We start from the raw sequence: 17103 nt of genomic DNA, 5'->3' as shown, positions 1-17103 counted from the left end.
CACCATCACTGATTTTAATCAGGGCTGATAGTAAATACAGAGAGTCTTAATTTTTAATAGCTTACAAATAGGAAAGGATAATGTCATTTAGCATTCCAAAATGACCCGCAGTGCTTAGCGAGATACCTATCAAATAACATTTGCTTGATTAGGACCAAATGAAATACGCAGAGAAAAAAGTTGCACAGTTATGTGATTAAAAAGTGCCTGATATTACTCTTTGCACAGTATAAAAGCAAACACAATTTTCCAAATAAAGAGGATCTGTCGTTTAAAAAAACTCCCAAAAACTGGTGCAGGTGTAAAATGCAAAAAAATAGAGGTGTCTGCGGATACACCATAGGGCCAATGTACCAACCATTATACCGACCTACAGTATCTCCCAAAAGTGAGTACACCCCTCACATTTTTTTAAATATTTTATTATATCTTTTAATGTGACAACACTGAAGAAATGACACTTTGCTACAGCTTGTATAACAGTGAAAATTTGCTGTCCCCTCAAAATAACACAACACACAGCCATTAATGTCTAAACCGCTGGCAACAAAAGTGAATACACCCCTAGGTGAAAATGTCCACATTGGGCCCAAAGAGTCAATATTTTGTGTGGCTATTATTTTCTTCCAGCACTGCCTTAATCCTCTTGGGCATGGGGATCACCAGAGTTTCACAGGTTGCCAATGGAGTCCTCTTCCACTCCTCCATGACGACATCACAGAGCTGGTGGATGTTAGAGACCTTGCGCTCCTCCACCTTTCGTTTGAGGATTCCCCACAGATGCTAAATAGGATTTAGGTCTGGAGACATGCTTGGCCAGTCCATCACCTTTACCTCAGCTTCTTTAGCAAGGCGGTGCTCATCTTGGAGGTGTGTTTGGGGTTGCTATCATGTTTGAATACTGCCTTGCGGCCCAGCCTCTGCACCGAGGGGATCATGCTCTGCTTCAGTATGTCACAGTACATGTTGGCATTCATGGTTCCCTCAATGAACTGTAGCTCCCCAGTGCCAGCAGAACTCATGCAGCCGCAGACCATGACACTCCCACCACCATGCTTGACTGTAGGCAAGAAACACTTGTCTTTGTACTCCTCACCTGGTTGCCGCCACACACGCTTGACACCATCTGAACCAAATACGTTTATCTTGGTCTCATCAGACCACAGGACATGGTTCCAGTAATCCATGTACTTAGTCTGCTTGTCTTCAGCAAACTGTTTGCGGGCTTTCTTGTGCATCATCTTTAGAAGAGGCTTCCTTCTGGGATGACAGTCATGCAGACCAATTTGATGCGGTGTGCTGCGTATGGTCTGAGCACTGACAGGCTGACCCCCCCACCCCTTCAACCTCTGCAGCAATGCTGGCAGCACTCATACATCTATTTCCCAAAGACAACCTCTGGATATGACACTGAGCACGTGCACTCAACATCTTTGGTTGACCATGGCGAGGCCTGTTCTGAGTGGAACCTGTCCTGTTAAACGGCTGTATGGTCTAGGCCATCATCCTGCAGCCCAGTTTCAGGGTCTTGACAATCTTCTTATAGCCTAGGCCATCTTTATGTAGAGCAACAATTCTTTTTTTCAGATCCTCAGAGAGTTCTTTGCCATGAGGTGCCATGTTGACCTTCCAGTGACCAGCAAGTGAGAGAGTGAGAGCGATAACACCAAATTTAACACACTGCTCCCCATTCACACCTGAGACCTTGTAACACTAACGAGTCACATGACACCGGGTAGGGAAATGACTAATGCGCTAGGCTGGTGAGCTCTCTTTTTATTGTCTTGTACTGTTGCTGGTGGCTGCTAGGGGGCCTACCTACAAATGTTTTTTACGAAGGCCCTTATCTGCTTCAGCACAACTGTGCCCCTGTGCACAAAGCCAGCTCAATAAAGACATGGGGGCTGATTTATTAAAACTAGAGGGTGCAAACCTGGTGCAGCTGTGCATGGTAGCCAATCAGCTTCTAACTTTAGCTTGTTTAATTAAGCTTTGACAAAAAAAAAACTAGAAGCTGGTTGGTTTCTATGCATAGCTTCACCAGATTTTGCACTCGCTAGTTTTAGTAAATCAACCCCATGGCTTGATGAGTTTGGAGTTTGGTGTAGAGGAACTAAAATGGCCTGCAAAGAGCCCTGACCTCAACCCTAATGAACACTTATGGGATGAATAAGAATGCTGATTGCCTGCCAGGTCTTCTGAACTTGACCTCACAAATGCTCTTTTGGATAATGGGCTTAAACTTCCACAGACACACTCAAACATTTTGTGGAGAGCCAACTCAAAAGATTAAAGGTTGTACCTGCATCAAATTATTGACTCAGAGGTCATGGGGGGAGGGGGGGCTACTGTATATTAATGCCTATGGTTTTCAAGTGGGATATCCAACAACTTCATATATAGGGGGGATGTCATGGTAAGAAATTCACAACCTTTTGGTCATAGGAGGAGAGATTTACTAAAATTGGATCACTTAGAATATGGTGCAGCTGTGCATGGTAGCCAATCAACATCTAACTTCAACTTTTTAATTTAGGCTTTGACAATAAAACCTGGAAGCTAATTGGTTTCACTTTCCTTACACAGCTGCACCAGATTTTTCACTCTTCAGTTTTAGTAAATCCCCCCATACTGTACCTACAGCAGACTCTATTTAATACTTTGCTTTTACAGACCTTTATGCCTCCTGCACATTTCTATGGGTTGGCAAGGCATTCCATTCCCGAAGGATCAGTAGGAAATAGGAGGCAGGAGGTAACTTCAAATAAGAAACATGAAGCCACGTACAATCAATCTGTCCAGTAATAGTAGTGCAAAAACAGGCTTTAGCTATTCTTCTCTCAAGTCAGACCACTGACGCATTTCACTTTCCCATGGGCATCATTATAGAGGTGGCCACTTCTATAATGAAGCCTGTGGGAGGGTGAAATGCCTCAGAGGTCTGTGGGAGGGTGAAATGCCTCTGAGGTCTGTGGCATGTGAGAAGACTAGCTAAAGCTGTTTTTTTTTTACACTTCTGTTACCGGGCAGATAAACTGTGTGCGCCTTCACATTTCCTTTTGTAGGTTAGCAACTTCAGGCTGGACGGACTGTCTGGATGGCTGCACCTCATAGTGGTCGGAGTCGCCAGGTGGATACATACAGTCACTTGCAATGGCACAGGTTTTTTTTTATAGAGGCAGGAGGTAGCTATAAACTCTGAATGCTATGTGAGAGGTAAGATGGCAGCATTCAATTTGGGGGGAAGGGGACTGGTCCTCCGGAGACACACTAGAACAGAGTTTTTGTTCATTGGTTGAGCACCAGTAATTCTTTTTATAAGCTAGATAGTTCATATTAAGATAAAGAGTTCTTTTTTTTTTCTAGATGCCCTATTTGTGCAGATTTCCAGCTGCATGCACTTGTGGTTATTGTTTTAAATAAAAGGTGAAAGGTCCTTTTTATAAGTGCCATGCTTTGATTCTGGCAAGCAAGCATTCTGAAATGCATTTCCAGTCGACTTCCCCCTTTTGAACCACATTTACAGTCAGAAGATGTCAGCTATCTACTTTCCGTAGATGCTCACCCAGCTACTCTCCTGATTACCGCTATTGATCCCCTCTGATTTTCTTAATGCAGTTTGCCTGTAATGAAGGTTGTAGGAGAGCCAATTTGCTTCTCCTTTGTTTAAAACAAGGAGACGCGTGACATTAATCACGCCTCGCGTCCTGATCCCCGCGAATGACTGATAACTTTGATGAGCGAGTTCATTATTTCCTCATTTCAGTCTCACAATAAATAAAGTACAAAATGAGCATGCCGCAAGAGGAACCTTGGGACCCATATTAAAAAAAAAAAACAAGATTTAGCTTTAAGTCTGCAAAGTAAACTAAGGTTCTAAGAACGCTGTGTTCAACCCATCTTTTACACATAAAACATCGATAAATTAGTCCTGTAGAAAGGAGAAATCCTGAAACTTGTGTAATTTTTAGCTGTAAAACTCAAACAATGGGTATGTCAATCAACCTTAATCTTCAAGCTTTTCGCAGTAAAAATCAGTCTATGACTAAAGTCACCCTATACTACATTCCCTGACTCCCAAAACACATACAATGGGTGCATCAGTTAACCTTAATCTTCATGTTTGTAGCAGTAAAAATAGGTCTACTTATAGGGTGACCCTCTACATTCCTTGATTCCTAGCCAAACGCTAACCTTTAGCCCCTCCAACTTTGACTGCAACACTCACCATTCAATTGGACCTGTTCCCCCGATTATCTCTTCTTCATTTCAAGATGTTCTTACAAATTGAATGATGCCCAGCATCGCATTTACCAATGGGCTGGCTAAATTTAGTATATGGCTTTGCTGTAACCAGATGACCTGCATTTTACTTTTTTTTCATCAGGTTTATCTCTAAACCCGGCAGCCTTTACTTAACTCTGGAAGAATGTTCCAGAAATAGTGTGGGAGGATCCGTCACTAGGTTATGAATAGTAATCTGACCCTAGCCAATCCCTGGCAAGGTTACCCAGGAGGTATGGCTGGGTAAAAGATAAATATTTGTAGGAACCTGATCAGTCTTTCTCTTACCCTGGGGCTTTTCCTTTGGGAGGTAGCATGTGTGTGTTCCAGAGATGTTACTTCTGCTAGGCCTCAGAGGGTGCACCAGAAGGAAACTGGGCCAAAAGTGGAACTTCATCTAAAAGGGGAAGTTCCACTTGTTTGCATCCCCCCCCTTCCACTGTCATATTTTATACTTTTTGGGGGGATGGGGGAGCGGGTACCTGGCTTTCCATGATCTGTGCATAAGTTCAGCCCCTTCCTCCTTCCCTCCACAGCCTTCTAGGACACATCACAGGTCTCAGAAGACTGCAAGACCATTCACAAAGTGCCAGAAGGCTTCACTGCCGGCTTCCCTTACCTAAAATGCCGGTGCTACACCCAAGCCAATTAAGGAATCAGCTGGGGGAAGGACATCGCTGGATCTCTGGACAGGTAAGCATCTTTATATTGAAAGTCAGCTACAGTATTTGTAGCTGCTGATTTTTAATTTTTGGGGGGCAGACTGGATCTCCTCCTTAACCGCTTGCCGACCGCCGCACGACTATTTACTGCGGCAGTCAGCCCCGTACAGGCAAAACTACATAGGGCTATGTCACTCGCCCATGAGCCTCTAGGGGGCGAGCGTGCGCCGCCGGAGGCGCGCTCCCGCCCCCGCTCGTTCCCTGCCTTCCCCGCGCGAGTGACCGACGGCTCCGATGTCCGTCGGTCACTCGCGATCTCCCGCTGGAGAGGGAGAAAGGCAGGCGGCTAATGTAAACAAAGCCGCCTGTCATTCTCCCTGGTGTAACAGCAGAGATCATACGATCCTGCTATGTAGGATCGTATGTCTCTTTGGTTACATCACAAGCCACACCCCCCACAGTTAGAATCACGCCCCTAGGGATATATTTAACCCACTGATCACCAATATAGTTAACCCCTTCCCTGCCAGTGTCATTTTTACAGTAACAGTGCATATGTATAGCACTGATTACTGTAGTAATGTCACCGGTACCCCCAAAAGTGTCAAAAATGTCAGTCAAGGGTCCAATCTGTCCGCCGCAATGTCGCAGTCCCCCCAAAAAAATCACAGATCGCCGCCATTAATAGTAAAAAAAAAAAACAATAAAAATGACATAAATCTTTCCCGTAGTTAGTAGACGCAATAACTTTTGCGCAAACCAATCAAAATACGCTTATTGCTATTTTTTTTACCAAACATATGTAGCAGAAAACAAATTGGCCTAAAATGTTAAAAAATGTTGAATTTTACATTTATTGGGGGGAATTTCATATAAAAAAATGTGAAAAATATTGTTATTTTTTCAAAATTGTCGCTAATTTTTTTGTTTATAGCACAAAAAGTAAAAATCGCACAGGTGATCAAATACCACTAAAAGAAAGCTCTGTTTGTGGGAAAAAAAGGACGTCCATTTAATTTGGGTACAGCGTCGCACGACCGCGCAATTGTTCGTTAAAGTCACGCAGTGCCGAATCGCAAAATACCCCCTGGTCAGGAAGGGGGTAAAATCTTCCGGGGCTTAAGTGGTTAAGGAAACGTGCTTGAGGAAACCTGCTTTCTCAAGCTCAGCTAGAGAGGTGGGTACCTTTGGAGTGAAGCTCCAGGAACAGAACTTCTCACAGAGGAAGAGACGTCAGAGTTTACTGTTTAAGAACTGTGACTGCTCTCATAGGGTCTCAAATTGTCTGACAGTCTGACAGTCCTCTCTACTATCAGCATTATTTTGAGGCTGCTGGATTTTTTCTGGGCAGCTGAAAAGTCTACATGTTTTTTTATTTGATTATGAGCTTATTTTTACTTAAGTCCAAGTGCTAGTAATTTTTCAATTTTCAGTGAAAAAAACGTGACTGTGGATACACTCCCGCTCTCTCCAAGGTCCGCACTCACCAGAGAGAAGAACCCCTGCAGGGGTAATAAACATCAATCACAGACTAAATATGGCTTCTCCTATACGGATCCACAGTCACGTTTTTTCACTAAAGATTGGAAAATTACTGGCACTTGGACTTTTATTTGATTATGAACTTATTTTACAATAATTTTTATACATGCTTACACGTTAAATAATTTTTTTACACTTTTTGTCACTTATTTGGGACTTAATCATTTTTTTGACACGATTTTGTGGGTTTATATATGTATTTTATAGATGTAGACAATATATATATATTTTTTCTCCCACTTGAGATGTAAGTATTCGACTTTTGTATGCGTCGATACAATTCTTTGACAGCATCGGTGCAATTGTTATTTCTAGTTTCTAGTTTTTGGATTAATTTGTTTCTTATTTTAGATTAATTTATAAAGCTCCTGAAGAGTGGATGCGATTTCCACGAAACGCGTAGAGCTATGCAATACCTATATGGAGCTGGACACGGATCAGGAATCAGTCAACATGTATATGACATGTATAATTATGCCATTGTATGATATGTTTTAATATATTTATATTTGTGAATTGTGTGTATATATGATATGATATGTTATAATTGCTTTTCCAATCCATGTCCATACTTATTGTTATTTATTCATTATTTATACCCAATTAATGTTTATACGCTGCATGATTGTTAATTATCATGTAGCATTAATAAATTCATATTTTTATATACCATCTTCTTTATTTATTATATGCAGCATTGACCTCATTTAAAGTCCCCCTTTTCCCCCTTTTTTCCCCCCTTTTCCTTTATGCTTCGATACAGATATAGGGATGGAGGTCCCTGCTGCAGATCAACTTTTAATTTTTACTGTTTATATATGTATTCTTTGCACATGAGCACTTTAGCTATTTGTGCTCTAATTGTTCACAGTTTTCTATATTATTGATACTTGTCAGATTTCGTGTAGTTTCACTAGAGGTTTTCATATATTTTCACCTCTTTTGACATACTTTAACCACTTTCCCACGCCGCTGCTCTGCCCCGATCGTCGGGGAATCCAGTTCTGAGATCCGCCCGCCTGTGTAAAAAGTGACAGGGAGTGACAGATCGGAGTGTTCAGCAGTTCAGCATAGCTGAACATCCGATCTGTCCCTGTCTCACACAGTCACCTCCCCCCCACACGTTAGTAAGCACCAGGCATACATTAACCCCTCCCTCTCCAATAAAATTAACCCCTTCCCTGCCAGTGTCATTTTTACAGTAACAGTGCATATTTATAGCACTGATTACTGCAGTAATGTCACTGGTACCCCCAAAAGTGTCAAAAATGTCAGTCAAGGGTCCAATCTGTCCGCCGAAATGTCGCAGTCCCGCAAAAGAAATCACAGATCGCCGCCATTACTCGTTAAAAAAAAAACACCAAAAATGACAAAAATCTTTCCCTTAGTTAGTAAACGCAATAACTTTTGCGCAAACCAATCAAAATACGCTTATTGCGATTTTTTTTTACCAAACACGGGTAGCAGAAAACAAATTGGCCAAAAATTAAAAAAAAAATTGGTTTTTACATCTTTTTTGGGGGGGAATTTCATATAAAAAAATGTTAAAAATATTGTTATTTTTTCAAAATAAACGCTTTTTTTTTGTTTATAGCGCAAAAAGTAAACATCGCACAGGTGATCAAATACCACCAAAAGAAAGCTCTGTTTGTGGGAAAAAAAGGACGTAAATTTCGTTTGGGTACGGCGTCGCATGACTGCGCAATTGTCAGTTAAAGTCGCACAGCGCCGAATTGCAAAAAGTGGCCCAGACATAAGACAGCAAAATGCTCTAGTGGTAAAGTGGTTAAGTGGGGTACACACTATAAGAAAATCGGGCGAACAATTGTCCAATTTTTCTCGTTGTTTCACAGCTAATTGGAACCGATGAATGAAAATTCTTAAGAAAGTTCGTACCAAAATTCTCATACGACAAAGGTATTTTTTGTTGTTTATTATTGCTGATCGCAGTCTTTCTTTTCTGATTTTTTTTGTACAAAAATCGTACGAAAATGGTACACATTTAACGAAAATCGTTTGTTTTTTTCCGTACGAGAAAAATTTCGGAGTTTGTCCCTTCGAGAATTTTCGTATGAAAATTCTGAATCGTCTGCGAAATGCGAAAATCGTATGAAAATTCTTTGGACGAAAATGTTCGCCCGATTTTCTTATAGTGTGTACGAGCATTTAGTCTGCCCCCTAGGCAGCGCCACCTATCCCTCCCTTTATTTTTTTGCCTTTATACCCCTTGGGGTAATATGTGAGGTAGGCTGCAGCCTGCTACGAATGTCCTAGTGCGCAAAACATCTTTCTTTTATTGGCTGAAACCTGGTGACAGACTCACGCTGTGTCCAATCACAGCACAGATCAGCAGGGGGTGCGCCCATGCGTGCCTGAAAACCCGCGAACAGGTGTCGCCGTACGGTACGTTACCTAGCCTGTAGCTGCCGCCCGCCTGACATAAATGTATTGTAAGCAGGCGGCAAGTGGTTAAAAACAAAAAGCAAACAAAAATAACATATAATGATAGACTTTAAAAGATCTTTGAAATGCTCTGTTGTTTCACATATTCCGATACACAGCGTGAGGTCATCATCATTTTTTTAAAATGGAAAAATGTTTCATCTTCATTCAGGACAGCACCCAATTTAACCTAACTTCTTTCAGCTGACTTTGTGACTCATGCGGTGCTCGGGAATCTAAATAGGGATCATGCACTTAGTTTTCACAGCGGTCACCCCTGGTGTCAGCGGCTAATACCGAAGCGCGTGAGACACCTGGAGATTCCACCCGTCTAGCTGAGCGGCAGAAAATCATTTCTCTGTTTACAATGAGGGCATTACTTTCTCCCACACACCAGTTTACAGAATAGCCGGGGCGCTTTGTGAATGCTTTTCAAATGATAAAAAAGCTGCAGGTCACTTGAGAAGACATAAAAAAAAAAAAATGAAATATAAAGGATTATATATTTTTTTTTGTTTTTGAGCAGAAGGCATGTAACTTGAAAGGTCTTTTAAATCACGAGAAGCTTGTAGATTTTCACTCAGCGGTACAGAATATATTGTTTTATAAGGCTATAGGCTGTGAATTACTTGCAGAGAGGTGATATGATTTGTACGCTAGATAATGTGTTTTGTTGTCAACAAGCAAAATTACTTTCTCTGCCTAATAGCCATCATCTAAAGTGGGCTTACATATTTAAAGGTTAACCTAAAGCTATGTATTGTTGGGAGGAATAAATACAGAGTGACTGATAGCCTGAAATAACTTTCCTGGGGAAAATGCTGCTCCGTGCTCACTTCAGTGTGGCTCTTATAACCACTTAACGCAAATCGACGTAGCCCTACGTAGGCTGCAAGAAGTGGCGGTATTGGGGTGATGCCTGCAGCTAGAGGCATCACCCTGGTACAATTTTTTTAGAGCCGGTCGTCGGCTTTCAGGCGGTAACAACCGATGTTACCCCAGGATGTCCCCCTCCCGCCGCCTTCCGCGGGTTTTCCCAGGTCTCCCATCCCACCAGGAGACCCGAACAACCAGCTGTCACATCCACCGGCTGGTTGGAGTCCCGATCAAAGCTGGATTCGGCTTTGATTGGGTCTCCGATGACGTAACCCAGGGGCGGCGTCCATGACGTCACGTCCGGGTTACTCGGCTGCTAAAGGCGCCGAATTTAAAAAGTGACTGTATTCAAAAATGCAGTTTTTGGCTTTTTGAATACATTGAAGTGCAGTGGAGAGGTCGGGGGTCTTTTAGACCCCCGATCCCTCCACACAGAGTATCTTTCACTGCCTATTGCTGTCACAAGGGATTCGGGTGAGACTTCCGTATACGTTTTCTTTCGTGTGCGAGCTCACGGTGACAGGGGCGATTAAAAAATTTTTTTTTCCTATTTATTTTTTTAATTTTAGCACAGGTTTTTTAAAAAAAAAAAAAAAATCTGATCACTTTTATTGCTGTCACAAGCTGTGACAGCAATAAAAGTGATCAGATTTTTTATTTTTTTTAAAAAAAACCTGTGCTAAAATTAAAAAAATAAATAGGAAAAAAAATGTTTTAACTGCCCCTGTCGCCGTGAGCTCGCGCACAAAAGAAAATATATACGGAAGTCGCACCCGAAAATGAAATCGCTGTTCAAACCACACATGTGAGGTATCGCCGCGATCACCAGAGCGAGAGCAATAATTAAAAAAAAGAGCTACTCTGTAACTCTAAACTGGTAACCGTTAAATTTTTTTAAAGCGTCGCCTATGAAGATTTTTATTGACCGTAGTTTGTTGCCATTCCACGGGTGTGCAAAATTTTAAACCATAACATGTTGGGTATCTATTTACTCGGTGTGACATCTTCTTTCAGAAAATACAAAAAAAATGGTCTAACTTTACTGTTTAGTTTTTTTAAATGCAGTGAAATTGATTTTTTTTCCAAAAAAATGGCGTTTGAAAGACCTCTGAGCAAATAGCGCGTGACAAAAAAAAATTGCAATGACCGCCATTTTATTCTCCAGAGTCTTTGCTAAAAAAATATATATAATGTTTGGAGGTTCTAAGTAACTTTCTAGCAAAAAAATCTGATTTTAACTTGTAAAAAGTTAGAGCAGCAGAGGGAGGGAGGGGAAGAAAGGTAAGTATATTTTCTTTAAAAACAAGGTAAGTAAGTAAAAAAAAAAATTTTAATTATCCAATTCTTTTTCAGGTACATTAAAGCAAACGGATGGTGAAAAGTTGATTTTGAGGCCGGAACTCCGCTTTAAGCTGGATGAGATGGATATCATCGTCTGCCTTTGTACCATATCGCCAGTTTTGTGCCACCCAATCCCAGCAGTCTGATAGAGTGAAAGAGATGGGCAATGACACAACAATTTTCAAGAAACACATTGGACTGCACTTTGGCATCTCAACCATTGCAGTTGTTTATATTTACTGATTTTCTGTGCTCCTAATTTATACAGAAAAATCAGTTTTGTCATTTAGACGGAGGTTCTTCTTTATTAGCGATGTTTGTATACCATTTTTTTTTATATTGCTTTCTTTTAAATCTGATTCTAAGACAGCTGGTCCCAGAATTTACTGCAATGAAATTCAAAGCAAATCTTGCTGGGACATCACCATATAGCATGTCATCTATAAATCACAGCGGAATTCATCAGGCTATATAAAACATCAGATAACCCTGCTCAGAAATGCAAGATTTCAGTATTCTGGCGTGCTATGTCTCTAAACTGGCAAACGGAAAATCTTTAAATAAAATCTTCTTTTTTCTTAGTCTAGACGGAGAGATAAGTACTTCAGCTGTGGCTGCCAACCAATACAAAAATTTATGGACAGTCCATAAGTAATTCAGACAAATTAAGTATTTCCATAAAATCACTGAAAATAATTTTACAGTCAAGCCCCACGTTGGGCAGAAAGTGGTTGGCAGGGGAGACATTAGGGGTCTTATAGACCGTGATGTTTCCATAAAGAGAACCTGTCACCTGTTCATGCCATCACATAGCTTGGTAGCCCCCCTGTCATAGACATAAGGCTAAAGAAAAAAAATATATTTTTTTTTATGAAATTAAAGAAAAAAATATTTTTTTTTAATGAAATTTAAAAAAAAAAAAGAAATTAAAAGTAATTTAGCCACCCTGCACACACCCACAAATGCAAGCGAGGCACAGGGTGCACACCTGTATGTAATCCGCGATTACCCCACACATGCGGGTATTGCTGCAAGCCTTGGAGTGAGAGCAAAGATTCCAGGTCCCTCATTAAAATTGACTCTAGACTGATGAGCTGTAAAAACATTTACAACAAGTGTTGCCTAGTAATAATTTTGGGTAACATACTGTTTGACCATTATTTGGGTGCACGCAGTTTTGAGGCTTGGCACATTTCCTTAATACAGCGCCTTGAAAAAGTATTCATACCCCTTGAAATTTTCCACATTTTGCCATGTTACAACCAAAAACGTAAATGTATTTTATTGGGATTTTATGTGATAGACCAGGGGTCTTCAAACTATGGCCCTCCAGTTGTTTTCCGGAAACTACAATTCCCATCATGCCTGGCCATGTCTGTGAATGTCAGAGTTTTACAATGCCTCATGGGGTGTGTAGTTCCGCAACAGTTGGAGGGACGTAGTTTGAGGATCCCTGTGATAGACCAACACAAAGTGGCACATAATTGTGAAATGGAAGGAAAATGATAAATGGTTTTCAAACGTTTTTTACAAATAAATATGTGAAATGTTTGGAGTCAATACTTTGTAGAACCTCCTTTCACTGATATTACAGCTGCAAGTCTTTTTAGGGATGTTTCTACCAGCTTTGCACATCTAGAGCACGGCTTCTCAACCAGGGTTCCTCCTGAGGTTGCTCGGGGTTCCTTGAGCAATGGGCAATTTCTGCCTCTCAGATAAGTTTCCAATGACACCATTGTTCCTTTTAGCTATCTGTAAGAGGGTAATTCTTCCCAATGATGACAAGAGTAAGGAGCATTCTTCCCACTGACTGTCACACTAATGTGTCATGAGTTGTAGATTTTTAATTTTTAGCAGGGGTTCCCCGAGACCAGAAATTTATTTCAAAGGTTCCGTGTTGAACAGGTTGAGAAAGGCTGATCTAGCGAGTGACATTTTTTCCCATTCTTCTTGGCAAAATAGCTCAGGCTCTGTCAGATTGGATGGAGAGCGTCTGTGAACAGCAATTTTCAAGTCTTGACACAGATTCTCAATTGGATTTAGATCTGGACTTTGACTAGGCCATTCTAACACATGAATATGCTTTGATCTAAACCAGCCTTTTTCAACCTGCCTTGAGGTTTCTTCACCGGTGCCTTGGCTAAATACCTACAGATTGTCCCAAAATTGTATACAAGCATAGGTGTGCGCAGCCTATTGCATTAGGGTGTGCACCCCAAAGCTCAAACACATATGTGTGTACATGTGTATATATACTGACGGTGTCCGTAGAGCTGTGGGCTGTGTCAGTTGGGCAGAGATTGGTGTCAGTAGGGCAGTGGATGGTGACTGTACTTTTTTTTATTAAATTTTTTTTTTATTATTTTTTTTTTATTTATAGGGTCTAAACAGGGGGAATCTGCACCACATAGGATGATTAGGGTGTGCCCAGGCACATCTGGCACACCCTGTGCGGACGCCTATGTATACAAGCCAGCAGATGGATAAAGCCTGGCTTTTAGTGACACAAAGCCACAGGTTGTCATTGTGCACCATTACAACCTTCTAGCTTCCAGTGTCCTAACAACCAGTGACCCTCCCCTGCCCCCCTCTGTCAGTGCTGGGGCCACATTAGCTGAGTTATGGAAAAAACTGAGCGAGAAGAGAAACATTAGCATACTAGTACCAGTGTGCAAAAGTGCATTGGATTTGTAAGAATAAATCACCTCTAATGTTGAGTTTCCTACACATGTGGATGTTGATGTATTATGTAAAACTATTAGAATTGTTTATTACATTTTAGAGTGCGGTGCCTCAAGGCTGTCCATAATTTTAAAGGGTGCCTGGTCCTTCATGTGGAGACCTTCCCTTATCTATACAAAAAGTTGATTGGGCTATTTGATACAGGTTATTTAGCACACAGAATGCTATACGCAAACGCAACCATTTGGAAAATGCAGGAAGGATAGTCTTATGTAATTTCTACATGTTTTTATTGTTTTTTTATGATGATATGAAATAAACTTTTATTTGATTCTAGTTTCCTTTATTTGGGGTTGATTATGGCAAACTCTAAAGTCCTTTACTTTTTCCTTCTTTTTTTTTGTTTGGATTTTAAAGGGTGCCTTGACTGCAAAAAGGTTGAGAAACACTGATCTAAACCATTCCATTGTAGCTCTGGCTGTATGTTTAGGGTCGTTGTCCTGCTGGAAGATGAACCTCCACCCCAGTCTCAAGTCTTTTGCAGACTCTAAGACCGCATTCACACTGAAGCGGCACGACTTCGGGGTCGCCCTGTGAAGTCGCGTGCACCGTGACTTCGCCGCGACTTGCACGGACTTCATATAATGAATGTCTATGCAAGTCGCTCCGAGGTCGCCCCGAAGTAGTACAGAACCCTTTTTCTAAGTCGGAGCGACTTGTGTCGCTCCTATTAGAACGGGTCCTGTAGCACTGCATGGACCGCGATGGACCGCGACTTGTCAGGCTGACAAGTCGCCTGACAAGTCACGGTAGTGTGAATGGAGACTTACAGGTTTTCTTCAAAGAAGAGGGGAAGGTAATTGGACTTTGTTGGCACAGCGACAAGACAATGCGTCATAAAAAGTTTAGTTTTTATTAGAAAAATGTGTTAAATAAGAAATGTATAGGTATGTGGCACAGACATACATGAAAACATAGATTTAAAATCATTGCTGATAATATAGGAACCAATACATGTGGAGATCCCACACGACCACATAGTTGGAAAAATGAAAAAAAGAGTATATAAAGTAATGTAAATAATAACTTAAACGTGAATACTCAAAGAAGAGCTTTGAGGACGGAGAACAAGTAAGGCAATAAGTTCCAACAGTGGCGGTGGGTTCACTTAATCACAGTGATGGAGTATTTATCTCAGTTCATAATAACGTTCTCTACATGTTTCGCGCAGATGCCCTTCTTCTGGAGAATATTGTTATATAGACTAGTTAAACAATCACATGGTGAAATATTGATTGTAGAGTACAGAGGAAAAATTCCATACATATCAGCAATTGCTAATTAAAACAGCATGAAAAACACAAGCATAGTGGTGTATATTTGTTTCACACCAGAAACATGGCCGACCTCCAATGGCATGCAGGTCCAACGTCACGTAGCTAAGCTCCTCCCGACACGTTTCATCATAGATGACATCATTAGGGGTGTTTTTCATGCTTGTTCTGTTGGAGAAAGTGTGAGTACCCTGTGTGCAGATTCTATTTGTTAAATAAACTGCTTTCAGAGATGTCTGCGCAATGATTGCCTTTTATTACCCTATGTTTATGGTTTGGAGTCTGCCTTCATGCCTCTAATGGCACTTCTCCACTGCAAGTACCGGCTCGGCTCTACTCGGCCCTGCTTGGCCCGGTTTGCTTTTCCACCGCTGGTACCGCATGGTACGGTGTTGGAACGGTTCGGTACGGTATGGTTTGCTTTTCCACTAAAGTAGTACTAAAGTTAAGTGGGTGGGATAACAATGGGGTGGATGGGATTCTCTGACCAATCAGTGGCTAGTAGTGACTGCATGCAAAGGATTGTGGGATATGGTACCGGGTATGGTACCTCTTGGAACCACAATCGAGGTGGTACTGTTTTAGAGAGCCGTACTGTTCGGTTCCATGTAGTGGAAAAGCGCCGCCGTACCGTACCGTACCGAACCGTTCCTACACCATACCATGCGGTATCAGCAGTGGAAAAGCACAAAAGCGAGCCGAACCATTCGGTTCCATGCAGTGGAAAAGCGCCATAAGGGATTTGGATTCATTGACCAAATGATGCTTATGAGATTACTTTGACTGCTGCTCTACCCAGTAGTCATTAATATCTGGTAAGAGACAGTGTGTTTCTTTTCCTTGGTGGTGGGTCTATCGTTTTCCTCTCATTTTTTGTGCCTATGTCACTGGAGGATTATCTGGAATATACTTAGAGCGCTGCTGTTTATTTGACTCTACTGTATCATCCTTCACCAAGAGAACTTTGTGCTAGCTACTCAGGACTCTTTCATTGGACTCATATTTACTATTTGGGATCTTTTTTGGCTGTTTTTTTGCCCTAACGCAATATTTGAATATTTTATTAATTTTAGTGTGTGTTGTATTTCCCCTGAAAATATAGATTTTATAAACAACAGTGCAAATATTGTGCAACACAAAAAAGTGGAACAACCATCCTTTTTTTCTACAAGGTCTCTGCTTTCACAAAAATGTATAACGTTCAGGGGTTTCAAGTAATTTTATAGCCAAAATGCAGATTTTATCATGTGTGCAAAACATGAAAATATTGCTCTAGAGCAGGGGTGTCAAACTCGATTTTGTTGTGGGCCACATCAGCATTATGGTTTCCCTTAAAGGGCCGGTTGCATCTGTAAGACTAGATGTCCAGAGCACCCCACCCCCCTTACAATAGATTTCAAGAGCCACCCCACCATCAGAATTCATGAGTCCCCCCACACTCCCTTACATCAGAGTGCACCCCGCTTACTTTGTGCTGCTGCCAGGAAGAAGCTAGGGGCAGAGCTGGGAAGCAGAAAGTGAAGGGTCTGGAGGAGGAGCAGAGGAAGGCTAGAGTCAGCTGCCAGAGTCTGCTGAATGCTGAGACCAGGGGAGGCGGAGACTAGGGCATGCCATAGAGAGGCACAGGATCTCTAGGAGGATTTCTGTCCTCCTCTCTGCTACTGACTGCTGAGACGGTGTGGGGGATTGGACATGAGCCTCTGCACAGAGAAGCCCAAGATCTAGTGGAGGAGTTCTGTTCTCCTCTCTGCTGCTTACTGCTAAAACATGGTGGGGACAGAAATGAGGGGGGGGGGGTACAATAGCTGCAGGAGAGGTGTGAGGGCCACATTAACCACTTGCCGTCTGCGTACGGTAATAGTACTGCAGCAAAGTGGCTCGTTATCGTCTGACGGCGTAGATCTACGTCATCAGACACTCCCCATTCTCGGCGGCGCGCG

This window comes from Pelophylax lessonae (genome assembly GCF_965119305.1).
Source record: "Pelophylax lessonae genome assembly, chromosome: 13".
NCBI lineage: Eukaryota > Metazoa > Chordata > Amphibia > Anura > Ranidae > Pelophylax > Pelophylax lessonae.
The sequence above is the reverse complement of the archived record's forward strand: the minus strand, read 5'-3'. Positions refer to the sequence as shown.